The following is a 24,121-nucleotide window of genomic DNA, read 5'->3' as shown; positions in this document are numbered from 1 at the left end:
ATGAAAGCTTTCGAAAAAATTCTACAAAGAGACTATGGATTTCCACTAAAAACAGAGAATATTATTTAGCATGTCATAAATGGAATGTTTTCTCGTAAAACACCACAAAAGCAACCCAGTGAAATCTGATATCATCGTCATTATTTTATATAAGCAGTCATTACTAACTAGAAAAGCCTACATTAGGCTAGTGTTATTTTTAATGGACTACGAGATGAACTTAAAAAAACACCTAAATTACTTTTTTTTAACCTATCGGTGTTCTTAATAGTATTGTAAAATGTGAACATATAATTAAAACTACAAACCTCTTCAGTTCTGCAAAAAGTCTAACTAGAGCACTAAAAAGACATGAATAAATCCTGGCTTAAAACTATAGTAACAATTTCTCTTCCTATGAAGAATGACTGATTCACAAAGAGTTTGATATCATGAAACAACACTCACTTTCAAAATACAGAAGATTGGAAAAGATGAAAGACAAAACAGGGCTCATTCAAATTTAACCTATAATTTTTCACATAGTACAACTACTACTTAAAAAGAAATTATCAGCCTGTAGACTATAAACAACCAAAGCTCAAAATATGAAATTCAAAGTCAAATGTAAACAAGAAAAAAAATGTCTACATGCGTTTCATACAGTATCTTCTCTAATCCTATATATTTTTACTAATGCAAAATATATCAGCTTAGAAAGTATAATCTTAAGGTTCTTTAAACTTTGTGATTACAAGGGATTACCTCCAAGATCAAAAGCAGCACTGGAGGAATACCAGTATCACATGATCTAACTGCACAAAAATCTCCTACTATTCAATTTCTGCATCATATGAGTATCTCACATAAATCAAGAAAATTAAAACACATGTTTAATAGGAAGCATTTGTGATTCTACTTAAAGTTCTGTCACTATCTTTACCCAAACCCTTTTCAAAGTATTTGACTGGCGATCCTAGAACTTCTTGAAAGATAAGAAATGCCTAATTTGTTTTTAGTCATTGTCTTTATAACTTGAATAAACTCAAAAGCTACAAATGTAACATATTACTACAACCAACATTCTAAAAATGTCAAGTTCCAAAAATAAAAACTCCTGAATTGTCTTCATTATATAATTTTTAAAGTTTGCTATAAGAAGGATGGTTTAAAAATGCAATCAGCTAATATGCTCTATATAATTATCACTACTCAAAGAGGGGAAATGTCTATATATTGAATAAAGAGTAAAAAATAAAATAATTTGCAGGGTATACAAGTAATCCCAACATTATAAAAGATTCTATATCACATTTGGACTACAAACAACAAAAAGGGGGGGGGGGGAGAGAAAGGAAAACGTAGGTCTAAATATTTTATGAAGAAGTCCGATTCCCAATTCAAATAGCAATAATTAGAGTGCTCTGATGACTCACTCTAAATTACTGGAGGCCAGCAAATTTCTTTAACTTCTGAAAAGTACAGTGAAGTTTTTAAGCACATTCTTTATAAACATTTTATGGACCAAATTACTAAAATATTCAGGTTTACCATAAATTAACTGTCATCAAGAACTTCAACCTCAGGACACAGAAATACATATACACACACACAGAAAGTTATAAATATATATTGTGTGAATGTATAGCAATCTTTTTAGCTTTCTAAAGAAAGTCACTGACTTCACCTTCCCTGTTACCTGCTATGAAGAATGTAAAGTTGTCTAATTTGTAGGCACCATACACAGCTGATCTGGTACAAAATTAATCACCAAATCAATAAGTGAAGCCACATTCTGACGATTTCTGAACTTCAAAAAATATTATCATCAGTGTCTATGACTCTCCAACTCTAAAAGTATGACTCTTTGATATCACTTGTAAAGAAAACAATTTCAAATTCCTTGCCAGATTCAATTCACTTATCTGTTACTCATTAGTAACAATTAGTTGAGAACCCAGTAAGAGTCATAGAACTGTACTCAGTGCTTTTTACAAACATTACTCTATTCCTCACTGTATTATACACTTGCAAAGTATCCCTATTTTACAAATGAGAAAACTAAGTATCAGAAGGTTTAAATCACATCATCAAGACTGAATTACTAAATAGTAGATCCAGATTCTAATCATCAACTTTAAGGTCTGTGTGCTCTTCCCACCACTGTAGACTCACATTTCTGCTAACCTTATTCATGGATTTAAAAGTATCTCCCACTCCTTTTTTCCTACAGAAATTTATATTTAGGACTGGGAAAGGAGAATAAAGTAATTTACATGAATTATTTTTGCAAACACCAAGACACAATTTCCTCCAAATTCTTCTTGGTTTGACTTATATCATTTCAAATATGAATATTAAAAATTGCATCACTGCTTCAGCAAGATTAAAGGCATGCATTATTTACCACAAAAGCCTTCTTACAACAATACTGAAGATTCTAAATAGATCAAAGATCCAAAAAACTGGAATATATTGGTAAAAGTATTGCCAAAGAGGAGCTCTGTTTACCAAGTGTAAACACAACAACTTTCTAAGAATAGAGGCTCAAAACTGGTTATGTTAAAAGTCTTCATTCTAAATACGAGGATCAACCAGAAAAACAGATCTATACATTTCTTCACAGAGACTATCTTACAGAGATCCATCTGAAAATGTCATTATTACAGCCTTCTTCCTGAAAGTTATTTTCATTAGTTTTAGAATACTACGTCAGCAACTTCTTCCCACCACACTGAGGTATTATCCCACTGTTTTCTGGCTTCCATTTCTGCTCCTGAGCAGTCAGCTGTCAGTGTAACCACTACAGCTCCTTTAAATCTGATCCATCTTTTGTTGTCTGCCAACTGTTAAGATATTCTGTTTCTGGGGGCGCCTGGGTGGCTCAGGGGGTTAAAGCCTCTGCCTTCGGCTCAGGTCATGATCCCAGGGTTCTGGGATCGAGCCCCACATCGGGCTCTCTGCTCCACGGAAAGCCTGCTTCCTCCTCTCTCTGCCTGCCTCCCTGCCTACTTGTGATTCTCTCTCTCTCTGTCAAATAAAAAAATAAAATCTTTAAAAAAAAAAAAAAAGATATTCTGTTTCTGTGTTCTCCATGTTACTATGATGTGTCTAGATGTGTACTTAAAATTCTCAGAATTTCTTAAATTCGTGGACTGGTGTTTTTCTCAGCTCTGAAAAATACTCAGCCATTCTCTCTTCAAACACTGCTTCCCTTCCTATTATTTCTCCCTTCTACAATAAGAAAACTGACAAAATACTCGTAGACCTCATTCTTTGTCCTATATACTGTAATCTCTTTCTTTTTACCCATTTCCTTATCTTTCTATTCTACATTCTGAACAATTTATGTCCAGTTCATTGGTTCTCTTTAGTTGTATTTAATCTACTGCTAACCATATCCACTGAGTTTTTTGTTTTGTTTTGTTTTTAAGGTTTTATTATCTGAGATAGAGAGTGCACAAGCACACAAGCCAGGGACTGGGAGAAGCAAAGAGAGAGGGATAAGCAAACTTCATACCAAGCACAGAACCCAACATGGGGCTCAATCTCACAACCCTGATCATGATCTGCCAAAAATCGAGAGTAGGATACTAAATGACTCAGCCATCCAGGCACCCCTCTATTGAGTTTTTCATTGTAATTACTATACTTTTTATTTCTATAAGTTTTGTTCAGGTCTTTTTCAAATCTCCCAAGTTTCTGATTGCCTGCAGATATTTTCTACCTTTCTGTAAACTGAACAAACAGTTGTTTTATCATCTCTGTTTACTAAGTCCAAAATCTGAAGTTTTTGTGGGTTCATTCCTGTCAACTGTTTCTGCTGCTTCCCACCCATAGTACTTTATTTCCTTGTTTGCTTGGCTATATTTTATTGTGAGATAATTCTTTAGAAAAATGTTTATGGGAATTTCCTAGGACCAAAGATAAAAATGTATTCAACCTGAGAGGACTTTCATTTCTTGGGCCCAGCACCTAGAACCACCTTCAAATTCACAATGTGAGATTCTGTTAGACCAGGCGACACTGAATTTGAGCTGCAAAGGAAGGCTTATGGTTATAACTTCTTAGGAACAGATTTTTTTTTCAAGTCCAAAGCAAATATTCTTACAGCAAAACATGAGAAGCAAAAACATGAGAAGAGTTTTAATCTTGGTTTAACCATACTCTCTGACCACAGCTCTTTTAGAATCCAGTTTTATAGGGAAAGAATATCCTATTAGCCTCCCCTCCCTGCACATGTATGGGCTTTAATTTCTATACCCTGTGCTTTGTGAGGCCCTCAAAACTAAAGTAAAAGTTTCCTAGAATGTGGCTAATATTCTCAGATGAAAAGCAGTTTTAATATTCTGCTTCTCTAAATTCCTGCTTTCATGTACATTTTGACCTGGTAATTCCTCACTATCATGTTTGTTCCTAAGGAAAAAAAATTTCTAGCATTTCTATATCTTTGCAGGGAATTACTTTATCTATATACTACAGCTGATCATATTACCTTATTTTCAATTTTAATAGATTTCACATTTTTATATTTCAATCACTAAAAGTTTTATTTTGTGGGTAAAACTGAACACTGTGTAACAACTCCTCTTTATTCAGCTTGATTAACGGGTATAATCTAGGATAGAATGTTCCCAAATCCCGAAAAAGATCAATTCCATTATATTATAAGACCATTAAGAGATGGATAGATTCTGAAATTCATTCCCTACATATCTGTATAAATGCTATGGAATTTATTAATCTATTGATTTTTTTTCTCCACCAGACACATGTATAATATATAAAAATTCTGTATCTGAAGATATCAGAAGATTAGCCAAAGTGGTAAAAAGATGACGAATAAGGAACTGAGTTTAATCTTATTTCTGCCAAGAAACAGAATAGTAAAGAAAAAGACTAATATGTGGAACTACTTAAAAATTCAGAAATTCTTTGTAAGAATTTTAAAAATGCATAAACAAAATAAAAAGACAAAATTGAAAATATCTGCAATATATATAACAGGCAAAGAGTTAACATCTAGAATATGCAAAGAGCTCTTGAAAATCAACAACTAAAACCCAAAAAGGCATTAAAACAATAAGATAAAAGCAATCTATCAAGCTATGCCAAGACGTTAACCAAAAGCAATGATTTATAATACCTTCTGGTAGCAAGTTATGGGCAAATATAATTTATACTCTGCACTAAAGTTAGGGTACAAATTAATACTATCTTTCTATTAGGCCATTTGGCAGTAAGAACGAAAATCTAAATTATGCATTCCCTTTATATAATAGTCCCATTTCTTAAACACACACACACAAATAATAATCCCATTTCTACCAGAATCAACTGCCAGCCATGTGAATGAGCCATATTGGAAGTGGAAACTCCAACCTCCAGTGAGCCTACACCAAGCAAAACAGAGATCAACTAACCCTACCAAATCCTATACAAATTATAAAACCATGAGTAAATAACTACTACTGTTCTCATAAGGTGCTAAGTTTTGGAGGGGGTTTAATCACACAGCAGTCAATAACTGGAACAGTCTCTTATTTACTACTATGTATTCAGCATTTAAAACAGCACATGGTATGGGACACCCACTTTTAATAGTCACAGCTTCAGGAGTATGAGTAAAGATGGCATACAGGGTTTTGGTGGTCACAGAGCAGTCAGAAGTGGGACAAAGACTGTTAGGTAAAAAGACAATTATAAGACATAATAAATGTTATGTTGTAGTACAGCATATCTGGCCAGACAGGAAAGGACAACACAATGGTGTAAGACTCAGTGGTGTAAGACGCTCTGTAGAAAAGTGATATTTCAGCTAGGACCTCACAAGAGTTAGTAAAATCAAGAGATAGATTATTCCAGGCTTGAGGTAAGCAAAATCCTGAATAGTTCCAAAAACTCAAAAGATTTCAGTGTTTTATAATGAAATCATATGGGAGGCAGAAGGAGACACAAGACTGAGCAATGTGATGGAAGGGTACTGAAAGGTTTTAAGCTATAGACTAAGAGAATCAGCTAAAAGGTCATAAAGATCACCTGGATCCTGGGACACCAGTCAGAAAATCCTACAGAGACAAAGGAAAAAGATGACGATCTGGAGATGATATACCAGAGCAGGAGTAGTGGGCATAAAGAGACAATGGATTCAAGACTCAAAAATACACTGAGACTGATGCCATTACATGATGATTGGGGGAATAAAAGGTGTCTATCAGGGTTCTGGCTTCAACAACCAGAAAGATGGTGGAGTCATCCACTGGAGCTAATTCATGTGGGAGGGGCAACAGCTTTTATAAGAGAAGAGGTAAATTCAGCTGCAGATGTTATGAACATTAGCAGTTTGTGGGCCATCAAAAGTCTAGTTATCCAACAAGCAACCAAATACACAGGTCTAAAGCCCACAGAAGAAATCAGGATTGGAGATCTAAGATTACAGACTCTTCAGGAGCTTTTTCTCTCTTTATAATATTTAAGTCTCACTACCTCCTCAGTCACTCAGATATTATTCTACAATTCTCTCACAATTTATCTTTATAAAGTATCTCTCTCTAATTGTATTAATGCTTCCAAAACAGTGGTGTTACATTATGAGGAAACCCAAGTTTAATCAATGTTTTGCCACACCCTTTGTAAGGCAGGATGGGTGATGGCCACTGGTTCTCACCATTATGTAGGCAGTTTTAGTGACAAAAAGGAAGGAAATTAGGGGACTGCTCAGGACTACTTCACAGACCAGGGGAAAGCATCTGTAAGCCTGACCAGAGCAGAAACGAGGTAGTGGAGCTATTCTCTTAAAGATAAAATGAAGTGCATCTGAAGAATAAATAGGAAGCCAGAAAATCATTAGAAGGGCAAAGAAGTACAAAAGGATAACCAGAGAGTAGAAGGGGGCAGAGAAAAAAGAGATACATCCAGACACTTCCCCATCCCTACCTTTCCTATTTTGTTCTATCTTCATTGCTTCCTGGTCTATCACTTTCCAATGGCTTCCATTACACTCCGTTCTGACAATTACATAATTTAGAGAACTTTAAGTAGACCATAGCAAGACCACAGCTTGAAAAGAAAATTCACCATAAAATTGGAAAATTATACTACCTGACCAGAGAAAGAAAACCATGATACCTAAGATACTGCAGATATATAAACCCAATATTGCACAATTTGATTTCTGTAGTCCATCAGTTTTCCATTTTAATTTCTGCCAAATCACAAAGAAAGAAATCTTCAAGCTCTAAGGAGATGAAAATGTAAAACCTCAGAATAATTGTTTGGGCAGTGCAGGTAGACAGCCACAATTAAGGAGGCTGAAGGCCCTTTAACTTAAAGTATCAGAGTGTTATGTATTACCATGAGTATTTTGACATAAAAGAAGAATCACAAAACTTCTGAGCCAGAAGGGTCTTTAGAGATTATCAGTTCCGGCTGTTATGACAAAGTACCATAGACTGAAAGGCTTATAAACAACAGAAATTGATTTCTCACAGTTCTGGGGTCTGAACTCCAAGATCTGCAAGGTCAAGTTCTGGTTGTAGGTCCTTGTCCAGGCTGCAGACTGCTGACTTCTCATTGTATCTTTTCTTGCCAGAGAAAGGAAGCACGCTCTTGACTCTTATAATGGCACTAATCCCATTCGTGAGGTCTTCACCCTCATTACCTCATCTAATCGTAATTACTTCCCAAAAGTCTCACCACCTAATACCATCACATGGGAGAGTGAAGGAGCAGGGTTTCAACCTACAAATTTTGGGGGGGCACATTCAGTCCATAAGAGAGATCACTTGGTGAAGTGGTTTCCAAATATTTTGAAATCCTTCTTAGAACTGAGTAGATCAATTCACAGTGACACCGTATCAAAACACCGTATTTCAAGTCAATGAAATTAAGAAAATCATTCCAACAGAGCTTCCACAAATGAAAATTAATCATAAAAATAAACCCTCTACAAAAATGGCTGATATCAGATGGTATGCTTATCTACTTGGAAAATTTAAGACAATCAACTGAAAACCAGTTATAATTAATAGATTCAGAAAGTGACTAATTACAAAATACACCCACAAAATATCAATGGTTCTTCTATTGATCAGCAATAGTCAGGTAGAAAACACACACACACACACACACAGAAAAATCTTATTTCCACCAATAACAAATAAAACACTGTGGGACTGAGAAGACAAAATAATAAAATTTCTGGTACACATACAGAAAGAATAAATCATTTAGTAGTACTGAGAAAACTAATCAAAAGCTTAAAAATTTAGTACCCTCTATTTCACACTACACAACTAACCATGTTCTGGAATAACTGTAAACTCAAAATTTTAAACTGAAACTATGAAAATAGTTTAAAATATAAATTAATAACTATATAAACAAAAGATAGGAAAAGCCTACAAGATTCATAAAGGAAGAAAAAGATTTAACTACATAAGTGTTAAAGTCTTTAAGAAGGCAGAAGAGGAGGAGGTGTGAAGTCAAGTATGCCCAAATAAAGCCCAAATAAAATAAAGATGAAAATACCTAATAACTGCAAGTACAGGACCTCTCAGCTTTGTAGTTAACGGTAAAGTGGTGCAATTTGGTCATGTGTTTCAAAACTATTAAACATGGGCATATCTTTGGACCTTCTAATAATTCCACTCACAACAACTTTTCCTAAATAAATTCTAGTGCATAGGCACAAAGGAACAGTAGCTACAATAATGTTCAGTGTATCACTGCCTGTCATATAACAATTGAAAGGAATCTAGGTGTCCAAGAATGGAGGACTACTAACATCACCTTCACACAATCAAACAGTCATAGAAGTACTAAAAAGTGTGTAGAAGAGTAACATCATTAGTAATATAAAATACTAAAGGAAAAACACACACAAGTAATAAAATAACATAAACCCACTTTTAGTTTAAAAAACAGGTGTATCTACATGTGTTTATCCATATATACCTACAATACACATACACACACAGAGTACAGGTAAAAATCTTAAAATTAACCCCTGAACTACTAAGAGTAATGAAGACTGGAGAGAGGTGGCCAATTTATCACAAGCTTCCCTATGCCATACATACTGACCTATCAAAATGAGTATTCTTACTACAAGACTCCCGGACTTCATGAAGAAAAAAAAGTCTAGTTTAACCAATGCACAGAGAAAGTGGTGCCATCTACCCATCTCCTACCAACTCTACCTTCTCTCGCAACCCCCACCAAGAATCCAGAGCAATCAATCCACCATCTCACCCCAGGGTGGCAAGAGATATAATGTTAGTAATTCCTCTTGGATTCCTAGAAGGTAGCTACTGGAATACCTCCAAAGGTACCTATTCTGGGAAACCAGAAGGGGTCCATTCTGATCCCCACTAATTACCAGCAAACAAAATGGACCCATCTAGAGCCAGGACCTGTAACTTAGGCTCAGTCTTCTTGCAGTGCTATACCACCCAACTCCACCAGAAGGCAGTTCCATCTCACCTCCCCCAAGGTGGTTACATAAGAAGTGGGGGGTTTACTTCTCCCTGATTTAATCATTTTGAAGATCGGTATTTACAAGCAGAGACCCAAACTTTTTTTAGTTCAACCTTTTTATCTTACTTAGATGTTTAGTAACAGTAAGAAAATTTGGTTGCTAACCAACATTTGCAACTCGGTTTTCTAAACTAATACTTGCAGTACAAATTTGACTTTTTTTTTTCAGCCTCTCTCAAGACAACATAACCCCCTAAGAGAACTGACGAAATTCCCAATAGTGCAGACCATTACCTTTGATAATTTGTTTTTATAACATTTTTACAATAGGCATTATCTTTTGTAATAGAAAAAAAAATTCTAATGTCAGGCTAAGCTATTATACTATAATTATTCAACCCAAGATATTCATACACAGCAACATTTTCTTTAGATATACCACAACTAGTCTGTCATAAGTTATCATACAAAACCAAATATAATCATTTTTGAAAAGCAAACCATTCTTGGGGATGCCTGGGTGGCTCAGTCAGTTAAGTAGCTGCCTGCAGCTCAGGTCATGATCCCAGAGTCCTGGGATCCAGTCCCACATCAGGCTCCTTGCTCCTCAGGGAGCCTACTTCTCCCTCTGCCTCTGCCTGCCACTCTGCCAGCCTATACTCTATCTGACAATTAAATAAAATCTTTTAAAAATAAATAAATAAAAATAAAAAGCAAACCATTCTCAATGTAGACTTCATGACCCATAAAAAGGTAAATATAAGCAATTCTTGTCAACACAAATTTATAAAAAAAATTGCAATCATCTATAATGCCTTTTTCAAATCTCCTCAGTCTATTTTATCTCAAAAAAGTAATCCAATAACCACCTTCCCTAGGCAACTGAGTCAAGAAAAATTATAAATCCACAATTACTAAATATCTTCATGGAGTCAGAGACACCACATGTAGCACAATAACTGAATGATACGATCTTCAGAGGTTTTTCGTCCAAACTAGGGGACACTTAATGGGCATCTTTTGCATGTCAGGTCCCACGACAGGTGCTAAAAATAGAAAATGTTAACACACAAATCCCATAATCCAGTTCTTTTTCTAATCAAAGAGACAGGTACTATGATAAAATATAGAGAGACAGAGATCCCAACCCCTTATCTCCAATTCCAAAAATCAAAAAAACTCTGAAAACTAAAACTGTTTTCTTAGCTGTCAACAAAATACAGCCTAACTAAAAGGAGGCTTTTTATGGTCTTTTTTTATTCTACTTAGTGTGAACATGTATAAATCTGCTGAGAAAATTAATGTGTACAACTATGGGCTGATTGTTCCTATCCACAGGAGGTTTCAGGATATAAAGCTTATGCCCTATATTAATTCTCTAAATTTCAAAAATTTTACTTCTGAGACACATATGTCACCCTGGGTTTTAGATAAGGGGCTGTAGATCAGGTCTGGAGTATGCACAGACAGATGGATTATTTCAAGGAGCAAAGGAGTCTGCTGAGGGAGGTAAAAGTTATACTCATAAGAGCCTTCATAAATAAGATGACCTTGTTCTAGGCTTCACAACACTACACTAGAAAATTTTAAACCAATCCTTTCACACCACCACTAAAAACATCTTTTATTTCTATAGCTTTACTTCCTTATTTTGAAAGATCTGAGCAGCAAAACCATATTTATTTATATTTAATCCCCCAAAGGAATAAGAGCATTACTATACCAACTTTGTATTTAATCCAAAAAGTACAAACTTTCTGTTTTGCTGGCCCATACAGCCTCATACCAAATAAATTCCAAATACCAAACAATTCCCATAAAGTTCATTCAAATACAGTCAGTCTTGGTTATGTGGATACAATCAGCCACACTGTAGATTATCCAAAGTAAAACACAGTATCTAACACTTCCATGATAGCATTACCTATGGGACAGACACCAAGCATTATATAAGTATATATACAATACATACATATATACACACATACATACACACACACAAAAATATTCATTTAATCCTCAAATCAATTTTCTGAGGTACTTATTATTATCATCCTCACTTTAAAGTTGAGAAAACTGAGGCACTATGAGACTAAGTGACTGACCAGCATAACATTACAACAGACATCACAACAGAGTATGAACTTCGAGAAAACCTTTACAACAGGGATTTGTTGTTATACTGACTTGCTTCCCAAATTATTATCCCAGTTAATGAAGAATCAATGCTACTAGAATCAGCCCATAGGCTTTCTCCTCTCACTTCCTCCTCCCACAACTACCCACAGCCACAAAATCTCACTTCTCTAGTTCCAGTACACACACTGTAACACAACTGCCATTCTAATCATCTGTCCATGTTAAGAGAAATGTCTTAGACCAAGCGTACAAGCACCACTCCTCAGGCTGGTGCTGATACAGGACAAAGCTTTCAGCAGTTAGAGACAAAAGAACACTGAAGTTGTCCTTATGACTTTCCCATTGTTAAAATATGATAACGGTGACTCATGCTTAGATTGTTATCATCCTTACTGGTCAAATAAAAAAAGTCAGTGACCCATCAATCCCCCCGGCAAAAAATCTTAAATATTAGGATAACAAATACAAGATAAGTCTACTATGTATGCATAGAGGGGGAAAAGGGGTGGAAGGTGGAAGAGAAGCATAGGCAAAAATGAAGAACAAAAACTTGCAGAGTCAAAAGGAAGCAGACACTACTTTCACATTTAACAGTGACTTACAGAGTTGAAAGAGACTGGCCTGGCACACAGGTGCAAACAAATAAAGCTTTGCAAATTTCAGTATCTTTTTCAGGAAAGATTACAAGCATTGAGGCAAGTTTTCATTATATGATGGGGGAAATTTTTTAAAATATGAGAAGTCTGGATTTTAAAATGAAAGAAAATCTCATAATTTTCAACAATACTAGGAAAAGGGAATTTTGAAAAGTATCTTTAATTTATTTTCTTCCATAAAAGCTACATTCGGAAGATTTATTCAAGTATGGACTGTAGAGTCAGCCAGCCAGAGCCCCAGCTCTGTGTTAGCATAGGATTTTTATCCTCTCTCTGCTTCAGTTTCCTTAAAGACTGTTGTAAGCATCATGAGTTAAAATACATAAAGTGCTTAGAACAGTGTCTAGCACTTCGTGCTTCAAAAGCACAGTCATAAATATTTAAGAACATGAAGAAACAATGGCAAAGTAAGGACTAGAATGAAAACTATAAAAATTACGGTGCTAAAAGCAATTGCTGTTACATTTCAATAAAGTTTTTAAAAAGTTAGGTACAACGATTTTTATAGACATAAAGTATGAGGTTAAATATGACACTTTTCAACTTCCCAATTTACATTTTCTTGATTAGATTAGGGGGGAAAATCTGAATCCATTTAGGATAATCTCAGCAGGTGGAGACCCTAAATTCTTTACAAGTTTGTTTCCAAGGCTCAGGAATGCATTGCTCAACTGAGAGAAAAAGCAAACACTCAATACTTTCACTAATAAAAGAAAATTTTATCCCAACAAAGAGACACAGGACTCATAGTCCATAAGTTGATAAAACCCAACTACCCACAGCTGAGTCCTTCAGCTAGAAATACACCAGGCTTCCACAGAAAATTCACAGTCCAGGTGATATATGCACCACAGCATGCACAAGCGGCATCCTCACTTCTCCAGGTTGGGCAACTCACTTCGGAACTACTATCCCCTCCCCTGGAATCCCAACATAGCCTGCTCACCTTTCATAAAGGAGCGCCCTAAGAGGAACTTTCTCAGGTCATCCTGCCTGTTGCTTTCTCTCAAACCACCTCTACACTCAGGATGAATTAAAGCACTTAATCACTGACGCATGCTACTCAAGAATTGTTCCTTGTCCAGCACCACCTAAGAGCTTATAAAAAACGCAGAATATCAAGATACATCACAGACCTACTAAATCATAATCTGCGTTTTAAAGGATAGCCCCAAGGGATTCCTATGCATATTAAAGTCGGAGTAGCACTTGTTTGACTCTACTGCAGATAGTTGTAAAAATTTAAAATGCTCAAGTTTACATCTGAATTTAGAGATATAGTATGAAAATTCCAAGACGTGGAATCAGAAAAGCTCATTTAGAGAAATGACTAACATACAAATGAATGTGAGTGATCAAAGTTTTGTTTTCAATAATGCCTACATTTACTACTACCTGCTTTAAGTCAGTATTTTGTGCAACAGCGCACTAATAATATACAGTTTCTTTGTACTATATTCTGTTGTACAAAGTACAAATAATGACCGGTTCTAGAAATCCCTGCGCAATCGGGCCCAAAGCCGTGCAACCTGTACGCTACAATTTCGGGATTTAGTCCAATTCGGAGTTGACAAATAGAACTCATTCCCGAAAATTATTCAGAAAAAAAATCTGAAGGATGTGAACTTTAAGTTAAATAATATTTCTGAAACTAAAACTAGTTAATAGGTATTGAACGAACTCTAGGTCATTTGTAGAACCAAAAATTGTTTAGGAGGTCTGTGTTCGTTTTTCCAGGAAAAGGAGGGGAAGGAGGGATCAACTTTCACAAAGTTTTTCTTATATCCTTAAAGGCCTCAACTTGCGTGTTCTTACAGGTGAATAAACTTAAGTCGTACTAACACAGGGTACAGTTGCTCTCCTCAAAGACGAAAGGCTTCTCTAGCTAAAAGCTGCATTTTGAAAGGTTTGGGGATTCCGGGCCCGCTTCGCTTCCGGCCTAGGAAGGAAGCATGCCGCCCAGGGCTGATAGGAACGGGAAATTTACCAAGTAGGAAGTTGAGCCACAATCCAACCACCAGGCTCTGACCACTTGCAGCAGTTGGCTTTGCAGCCTAGACCCCAACCTCCCGAGGCAGGGAAGGCAGGCGGACTGGGGGAAGCAGCCCCCTAGCCCTACCTGCCCTGGAGCCAGAGGAGCCGCCCTCCCACCACCCAACCCCCACGCCGACCCGGGAAGCGCACAAACGGGGGCGGTGCGGCTACCCGCTCGCGGCGACAGCAGCAGCACCCTCAGGCCCTCCCGTGAGACGGCGGCAGCTGCAGCAGCGGCGCTGGGAAAGGCGGGAATGGTCCTGAGAGGCAGAGGGGGAGGCCGGGGCGGGAGCGACTGCATGTGGGGCTGCACTGGAGGGAGGCGGAGGCGCTCAGGGGGCTCGGCTTTTTTTACGATTATCATCATCATCATCTCGTTTTACCTGTGGCGCAGAAAGGCTCCCCAGCTCCTACTCCCTGAATCCTCCTCCTCCTCCCCTCCTCTTTCTCTCTCTCTCCCTCAGTCTCTGCCGGGCGCTCGCGGAACCAGCCGGGCCCGGCCCGACCAGAAAGAGAACAGGGCGGGAGGGGGCGGCGGCGGCGGTGACCAGCGACCACGTGACCACGCTCGCGTAACGGCGGCCGCCTCCTGCCGCGCGCCCTCGCCGCGCTCCACCTCTAATAACCCCGCGGCTCAAGCGCCCAGGACGCTGGTGCGCAGGCGCCCACCCGGCCTGGAGGCTGCGCGGGCGCGCAACGCGCTCGCTCTCGGGGCCCAGTCTATGGGACCATGCGAGGCACGACGTGGGGAGTGAGCCGCAGGCCAAACCCTCTGCGGAGCCGGCCGGCTACCAGTACGCATGCGCGGGAGGGCTTGTTCCACCCCCTCCCAAACTTTCTCCTTGTCCTCTCTCTTGCGCCCCAACCTGCGCGCAGCTGTAGCCTTAGGAACCTGGTACGGAGACTTCACCACTCACACCCACCACCACCTCCCCAGGGTGGGACTGAGAGTAAGAGAGATGTCAGCCCCTGAGAAACTCCTAATAGGCTGGCCCTCCTACCTCATAATTTACATTTCCTAGTTGCGTGTAAATGGCCTGATGGGCGTTTTTTTACAGCTGAGTAGACTCCTATTCATGCTTCAGATCCCAGCCTGTAACTTACTCTGAAACATACTCTACTTTGGGGAAGTCATTAACATTTTATGCAGATCTACTTTGTTATAACCCATATAAGTTTTGTTTTGTTTTGTTTTGTTTCACAAATCCGCAATACTAGGCTCAGATTTTATCTCTACTCTAAAAACCTAGGACAGTATGTGTCTTCAGCATTGTAGTATCTCAGTAAAATTCAGATGACTGACAGAACACAGGCAATGCCTAAACTCTAGGTCTTTGTCCTCCACCTCTACTTACTCATGATTTAAGATTTCCTTTAACCTTAGCATATGGAATGCTGGTGTTTGTTTCTCGAAAATGAAAGCCTTTAAATTGGAATGCCAATTAGAGTGGTAAATGCTTCACCTAGTAAAAAAGATTTATGGTCTTTTATTGGCCTATCTTCACAAAGAGCTCCAAAACAAATTGATAGTGTTGAGTCCAGAAGAAGGGAACCAAGAAAGAAAAAGGTCAAATTTTCAAAGATTAGCTAGCCTCCGTGGAGGGTCCCTGTGTGGGAGACCTTTGTTCAAAATCCTTCCCTTTGCACAGGGATTCCCTCGATTTCTGTTGGCCCTCTTTGTTGCAGGAGCTAGACAGGTCAACTTAATGCCTCTCGCCAAGTCTAATCAGGGAAAATAATTAAAATGTAAAAACTTACTAAATATCATTTCTGGCTAAGTCCTGTCATTGTTACCATTAAATGGGGTGAATACCTAGATTCTGTTCAGGAATTATAACTAGCAACAAAATTCCAGAAAATGTTGGGATAAATGCTAAGCAAGAAACAGTATTTACAAGGGCTTCTGAGAAACTAGGAAAATCACAGCCCTCAAGCCTCCAATCTGATAGGTCTGAAATGTTGATGGACTTTTTTCTACATTTACCAATATAGATGCACACAGATCCCACCTGATAGTTGCAGCTACCACCCAGGATATGCTAGTAGCACCCCATTCTAAATACATCCAGTCCAAGGTTCAGACTCTATGAGAGACTATATTTTGGAGGCCTATGATAAACCCCGATATCCATGTGCTTGTGTAATACTCTCCCCTTGAATCTAGGCTGGACCTGTCACTGCTTTAAACAATAGAATGTGGCAAAATGACTGCCAGTTCCAGGCTGAAGCCATAAGAAGTCTTTGCAGTGACAACACTGAAATTTTCTGGAACCTGTACTGATGGAAAACAGAAATGATTAAGAAACCCCCAACCTGTTTGTGTTCTGGGAAACGGCTTACCACAAAGAACCACCCTTCTCGGTATGACTTAGATAGGACTCTGTCCACTCTTTCTCAAAAGACTGGCAGATGACTCCTTGCTTACCTGTGACAAGACCAAAAACAGATCTTTTCCTTTTTGCTTGAACCTGTTGACAAGGTTAGGCACAAACCCTTCAACACCCTTTGTCTCATGGATGATTAGCTGAGATTAGAACTGTTTGTTGCCTTGAAATTACCTAGACACAGACAAACATGCCCTGGCTGACTAAGACATCTCCTGATTACAAAACAATTCCAGCTGATGCAGGCTGAGGGGTCCAAGGACCCAGAGGGGTTCCCACAAGACTAGCCAAGAAGGTCTTTGTCTTTGCACAGGATAAAAATCAAATGCAAGCCAAGAGGAGAGTTTATTGAAGACATAGAGTGCAGACAGAGCATCTGGGAGATGCTTTAGTTGGGGTCTGTTGTTTTTATTGAGGACTGTGGTCTTGTGCACATGTCTTCTCAGACATCCAGGAACAAAGATGAGTGTTTAAGTGTTTTCCATAAGTCATTTACGCCCTGGAGCCAGGGATTTGGGGAAAATGTTCATGAAGACCCCACCTGGTCACTCCTTAGATGTTATCTATTGTGCTGGAAGTCTCCAAAAAATCATTAACTCCTTGACCTTTGCAAGGAAGATGTACATTATCTGTACTATAAGGCATGTGTAGGGTGGGTATGTAGGTCTTAGTAAGAAAAGAGGCAGCAATAAAGCCATCTTTCATGGGGTTCCTTCGGTTTCCCTATCTTACAACTATAAGTCATCCCACTGATAACCTGTCCCACTGATAACCTGCTGCCTATAAAAGTCCTCTCCCACTGATAACCTGCTCCCTATAAAAGTACAAGGCAAAGCCCTGCTGAGACTCTCTGATCTTCAAATCTGGGTACTCTCTCCATTGCAATAGTCTGCATAAAATCTATTTCCTTGTTTGTTCAGTTTTATTTTTGACAACAGCTTCTGTTTTTGCCCTTTGGAAGAAGAACCATGAAAGAAATCTAACTACTTCAAGACTGCCATGCTGTCAGAAGTCTCACCTAGCCGTTTCAAGAGGCCAAATAGAGGAAAACTTGAGGACCTGGGCTAATCACCCCAGCTGTGCTCCCTTTGGACACAACACAACCTACCACGCATGTGAGTGAGTGAGCCATCTTAGAAGTGGATTCTCCAGCCCCATCAAGTTGCCCCAGCTGATGCCACATGGAACAGAGATGAGCTATTCTCCACCATGCCCAAATTGTAGAATTATGGACAAATAAATAAAAGTGTCATGTTAAACCTGTTTCGTGGTAGGTAGATAGTTAGCAATAAGTAACCAGAGTATCCACCTGTCTGCTAGAGATGTGTTCCAAGTGTCCTCACAGGCAACTCAAACCCAACCTGCTCAAACTGAGTTTTGCAAATCTCCAAACCTGCCTCTGTCTTTTGCTGGTAGTGCATTCATCCCCCTGAGACTCCAAACAAACAACCTGGGAGCTTCCCCTGACTCCTCTTTATCCTACCACATTCAGTCACCAGGTAATGGGCTTTTTTTCTCCAGCTCCATGTGCATCTCACCTCAGATCCTCTTCATCACTCTCCTGAATTACTGAGTACTGAGAATTAGTCAGGTTTTTCCATGTTGCAAGGAAGTGTCATACATGTACCCAGATTACCTTAGAGGTTTATTGTGGGGCAGGGACTGAAGAGATGTGGAAAACCAGCCCAGTCATCTTCCATCACCTATTTTGGGTGGTTTCAGGCTAGGAGGCCCAGGTGGCCTTTTAGAGAGCCACAGAATAGCCCCATCCGTTAGGCCACAACAGTAGCTCTAGGGATTCAGCTTCTCTCTAACTTCTCACATCCTTAATCTACAAAAGAAAACCTGAGGAGTCTGTTAGTCCCTAAATGCTACAGAGTACCCTGACAGGGCTGAGACTGGCCTATAATCTAATCTAGGAAAAAGAAACTAAAATAATAAAGCTGATGATTAATAACTCCATAAAACATAAACATTATATGAAAATTCATTTTGAGTTATGCTACTTATAATACAATTCATATTTTAAGGTAGAAACATTAAATTTGAATTAACATCAGCATTCTTAGAAAAATAGCAATTAAGACACTTAAATTTGCTACAACTTGGTTCTCTTCCTTGGCATCTATGTGCATTCTCTGTATCTGGGCATGACAGAGCGTGAAGTACACACATACACAGACAAATGCAGATGTTCTCCTGGAAAGGTAGAAGTCTTCTCCTAGGCCTCTGCCTCTGAGGACACTCAGCCGGGACCCTTTTGGCCAGGGCAACACCCATATACCCCTTTCCCTCAACTCCACTCAGCACATCTAGGTAAATAGGCCACATTCAGATCCTGAAATTGCCATAGGGACCTAGAAGAACATAATAACATGATGTACATTCTGCGATGTGGTGGTGAGAAGGTATGGTAAACATGGGCTGTGTGTGGAGCTGGCATTTGGAATCATCTCCTCCCTTAGTGAGTACACGGTGGTAGAGCATCCAAGGAAATATCTGCTCAGATTTCCTGCTCTAAGGAGCACAGCTGACTTTTAGCCTCAGCTGTTGTCTTGCCAGACCCACAACTGTGTTTATGCTGAGATCATATTTCTCCTGGGCTCCTCCTAGTCAGTGACTGAGCACAGCAGGGGCATTAGTGCAGGCCCATTGTTGAGGGATGCAGGCTCCCTCTAATGGGCAGCTTTGGCTTAAAGATTCCCCACTGGCATGGTCAACACTTTCTTATAACTCCTCGAAGTCTTAAGATCTTCTTGGTCAATCTTACTTCCTTTCCCCTTAGCTTTTACAGTTATCAGAACTGCATTGTTGTCTGGTCTCTCCCTAGTCCAGCTTCTACTTCCTTCCCTTTATCCTTCACTGATACTTTCTTGGTAACACTTAACGTGCATCCAATCCCATCATGGTGTCTGCATCTGTGAGGACAAAAATTGAAACCTACCCCCATTCTGGGACTTCCTCTGGCCCATACTCAGACTAGAGCTACAGGGTACAATTATGATTCATTTCAAAAAATCTAAATTCTTTAATTATTTTGTGTTTGTGGTTTTGAAAATCTTTTCGTCTCATCCATTAAGTGCAGCTAACCTCAGCTAGGGATAATAATAAGCTAAAACCTTTCACTCCTAAGAAAATAATATACTTTGAGTTATTTTGATTGTAAAGATAATTAAGATTATAATAAAGATTGTGAGGCTAATAATGAAAGTTACTAAAAGTTTTATGAGATAATAAGGGCCATTTGGCCCCTCCCCTCCCCATCCTGTGTTTCTGTAACAGACAGTTTGGGAACTGTTTGTTCTACTGCATAATAATATCTCCCACAAGGCTCAATCACCTCTCCCTTTCCCCAACTCCATCCTTAATCAAGAACCTGAAACAAAGATTTCTTTTTTCTGGGAGAATTGAGAATTGAGATTAAAGGAACATGGCTAGAGGAGTGTGGCTAGAACTGGAACAGCCCCATGAAGTAGGCCATTTCATCAGTCAATGTCTGACCAGGAGCCTAGAAACCATTTTACTTATTTATAACAGAGGGAATCTAATACAGGGAATGAGTTATGCAGGTGAGGCCCAAACAAGCAATGGGGAGGTTGCCCTGAGATTAGCAACAGCTGAAGGGAACTATATTATCCCCAGCTGAAGAGACACAAGACAGAGATCATGTTACTGGGACCCCAGGGCTGGGGTCATGGGACCGAATCTACACAGTGGTAATAAAGAGTCTGAGTAGTCGTAGGTGTGCCTGGATGGCACAGATGGTTAAACATCTGCCTTCAACTCCTCAGGTACTGATTCTGGGGTCCTGGGGTAGAGCCCTAGGTTGGGCTCCCTGCTCAGCGGGAAGTCTGTTTCTCCCCCTCACTCCCCTTTCCCCCTCCCATACTTCTCCTCCTACCTTTCCCTCTACTCATGCTCCCTCTATATCGCTCTATCTCAAATAAATAAATAAAATCTTTTTTTAAAAAAAAGAGCCTGAGCAGTTGAATGCAGAGAAAAACTACTTAAGGTAGTTTTGCTTAGAAAGCATTTATAAGGTTCACTCCTCCCCAGCTGACAACCACAAGGAGGGGGATAATTTTCTAAAGAAAGTTCATGGCTATTTTTCAGATGAGGACAAATTTTGGCAGACAAAACAACACATGTTCACTACATTCCTTCTGTTAGTTACATAATTTCAAAATGCTCTTACCTAATATAGAATAATTATCCATTTACTAACCATATAATTAAAGAGTAGGTATCAGTAAGTGCTCAACCAGCTGATTAGTGATATTAGGCTTTAAAGTCATTTTAACTCTCATCCCAGTCATGAAATAACAAAAATGACATTATTCTACAGAGAGCCTACTCCCCTCAAAAAAAGAAAAAAATGTTAAAACCAGTAATTGATTTATATGTAGTATCTGCCTACCTGTGTGTAATAGACAGCTGGCTCCTTTTCCCCTCCAAATTTATTTCTCTCTCTCTCTCTCTCTCTCTCTTTTTTTTTTTTTTCCATTGGAATTGACTTTTAACTGGGCACAGAGCCCTCTGTCTGGAGACTACATTTCCCATTCTGCCTGTGACTGGGTATGGCCATGTGACTTTGTTTTCATCTATGAAGTGTAAGAAGTTGCAATGTGTACCTTTTCCACATTACTTGCTTAAAAGGAAATTGCTTGCTCTTTACTGCCTCTTTTTTATTCCTGCCACCTGGAACACAGACATGGCAGAGTATATAGCTGGCAGAGCAACAAGATGGAAGGAAACCAGGCCCCTAAATTGCTTCGTGGAAAGCTGTATCCCAAAACTGAACTGCCCCACTACACCTTTAAAGTATAGAGAAATAAATTTCTACTTTATTTAAACCACTGAGGTTTCTTATCTCTTTTTTGAGCCTCATACCCTTTACCCTCCCTGATATAATATATAAGGTATTATATTCTAAGCTGATATATGAAGAATCTCACCAAAGAATGTCTAGATTAGTTTTTTAGAACAGATAAATTCACTTACTCTTAGAAGACTCAATGTCAATATTTATGGATATATGAAGAATATCATATGCTTTGACACTGCAAGGCCCATATTTGCATCATTACGCTATTTCGTTTCACCAGCACATCATGCTCAAAGTTACCTGTAAAGATCTTGGAACTGTCAGAGTCATTAGAAAACAGGATAGAGGTTAAGTGCACAGAATCAGGACTAGAACAACTTCAAATCCCAAGTCCTATTACTAATTAAAGGTATAATCTCAAGCAAGTTATCTAAACTCTGTGGCTTCAGTTTCATCTGTGAGATGGATGGGGGAAAATAATAACCTTTACTTCATCAGGCTGGTGTGAACACTAATTGAGATAACCCACTATTAAGTAAGGTATTTAAGCATCTGGTAACCATTCAATTAAAAAGTATGTATTGTTTTATATTATTTTATATCTTGGAGTCTCAGTTAGAAAAGTCTTTATCAGAAAAGTACATCTGCAGTCTGAAGAAGGAGCAAATTGTTCTAGATACAGCAATAATGATTGGGATTCATGGTTTGCATGCAAAAATTGGCAAATTCTGGCCTTTACTTTGGACATCAAAAAGACAGAGCTATTTTTGTTGTACTGCCCAAACTTCTATGATATACCCACAAATATGCCTAAATGGCAATGCAGTAAAAGTAATGTCTTAGCTTTATTATTCTGAAGCACTATATCTCAAAACATTATCCTATAAAGAGAAAGAACTTGTAAGAGGGAGATAATCAGTGTTGATTTCAACAGTTCTGTAGAAGGACAAAGGAGTCATGATCACAATTATGTGAAGCCATTTCTTTGAAGCTTTTGTTCTCTGTGAGAGCATTTATTTCCATTGGATTACTTCTTCTTGGTCAGGTGTGTACAGATGGTTCCTTAGTAAACACCTTTCAACAGTGATTTTATTGTGTCTGTATTCCATATGAGACCCTCACATTTTTTCCAGGTGCAGGCTTACAATGTTGTGCCAAGAAAAGTGTAAACAAGCAACATGGCTTATACCATTTAGTTCATATCCTTGTTATAATGTTTGTCCCATTGCGTTATGACCAGCTGCGTGAATGTCTGACGCTTCCTGGACTGTGAGTTCCTCAGGGGTAAACAGTATCATCTCCATATCTGCGGTATTTTAAGAAGGGCTTAGCATCTGGTAGGTATTCAATAAATGTTTGATATGAATAAAAGTAAATATGTATCACATTATGGAAATCATCAACTTGCTACACCATTGAATAGTATTTTATTTCTCTATTGCAGTGTAACAAACTACCACAAATGTAGCTGTTTGGAACAACATACATTTATAATCTCCCAGTTTCTGCAGGTCCTAAATTGGTACATGGTTTACCTAGATTCTCCGCTTCAGTATCACTGGGGACTATTCTAGAGTCTATTCAGCACACAAATAAGATGTAAGTACTGGCGTGGAGTTAGGTCGTGGGTCTGGGAGACCCGAAAACTGAGATCTTCTTTGCGCCCCGACAGCTGCACCCCACAGCTCTGCAGCCATCACCATGCCACAAAATGAATATATTGAGTTACACCGGAAGTGCTATGGCTATCATTTGGATTACCATGAGAAAAAGAGAAAGAAAGAAGGTCGAGAGGTTCATGAACGTTCAAAGAAGGCAAAAAAGATGATTGGTCTGAAAGCTAAGCTCTACCATAAACAGCGCCATGCTGAGAAAATACAGATGAAAAAGACTATCAACATGCATGAAAAGAGAAACACTAAACAAAAGAATGATGAAAAGACTCCACAGGAGCAGTACCTGCATATCTACTGGACAGGGAGGGACAGTCTCGAGCTAAAGTGCTTTCTAATATGATTAAACAAAAACGAAAAGAGAAAGCGGGAAAATGGGGAGTTCCTTTACCCAAAGTTCGAGCCCGGGGAGAAACAGAAGTATTAAAAGTTATTCGAACAGGAAAGAGAAAGAAGAAAGCATGGAAAAGAATGGTCACTAAAGTCTACTTTGTTGGAGATGGCTTTACTCAAAAACCACCTAAATATGAAAGATTCATTAGGCCAATGGGCTTACGTTTCAAAAAGGCCCATGTAACACAACCTGAATTGAAAACCACCTTTTGCCTGCCAATACTTGGTGTAAAAAAAAAAATCCTTCATCCCCACTATATACAACTTTGGGTGTTATTACCAAAGGTACTGTAATTGAGGTGAACGTGAGCGAGTTGGGCCTTGTGACACAAGGAGGCAAAGTTATTTGGGGAAAATATGCCCAGGTTACCAACAATCCTGAAAATGATGGATGCATAAATGCAGTCCTGCTGGTTTGACAGCAGTTCGAGACAAGTAATTCCTTATAATTACTGAAGACTACACACCAATCAGGAAAACAACCATTCCTGTGGTGGTTCTGGATACTACCAAACAGCCTTACGTATCTGCAGCCATCAAGAGAAGCATTTATTCTATTGT

General features: G+C 38.7%; 1 protein-coding gene and 1 pseudogene across 3 annotated transcripts in view; one reads left to right on the top strand and one right to left on the bottom strand.

The window, feature by feature from the left end:
• Positions 1–14,759, bottom strand: part of TBC1D5 (TBC1 domain family member 5) — a 550,005-nt gene extending 535,246 nt beyond the window's left edge. For 2 of the 3 annotated variants that reach the window (XM_032332146.1, XM_032332153.1), the window contains exon 1: positions 14,669–14,749. The gene's annotated coding sequence lies outside the window, so the exon portion shown is untranslated. Of the gene's footprint in view, positions 1–14,668 lie in introns of all 3 variants that reach the window. The other variant, XM_032332177.1, reaches the window with a different exon arrangement.
• An 8,347-nt stretch (positions 14,760–23,106) lies between these two features.
• Positions 23,107–24,070, top strand: LOC116600823 (annotated as a pseudogene).
• The last annotated feature ends 51 nt before the right edge of the window (positions 24,071–24,121 follow it).

The sequence above is a fragment of the Mustela erminea genome, chromosome 1 (assembly GCF_009829155.1).
Source record: "Mustela erminea isolate mMusErm1 chromosome 1, mMusErm1.Pri, whole genome shotgun sequence".
In the NCBI taxonomy this organism is placed as follows: domain Eukaryota; kingdom Metazoa; phylum Chordata; class Mammalia; order Carnivora; family Mustelidae; genus Mustela; species Mustela erminea.
This window is presented reverse-complemented; position numbering and strand designations above follow the sequence as displayed.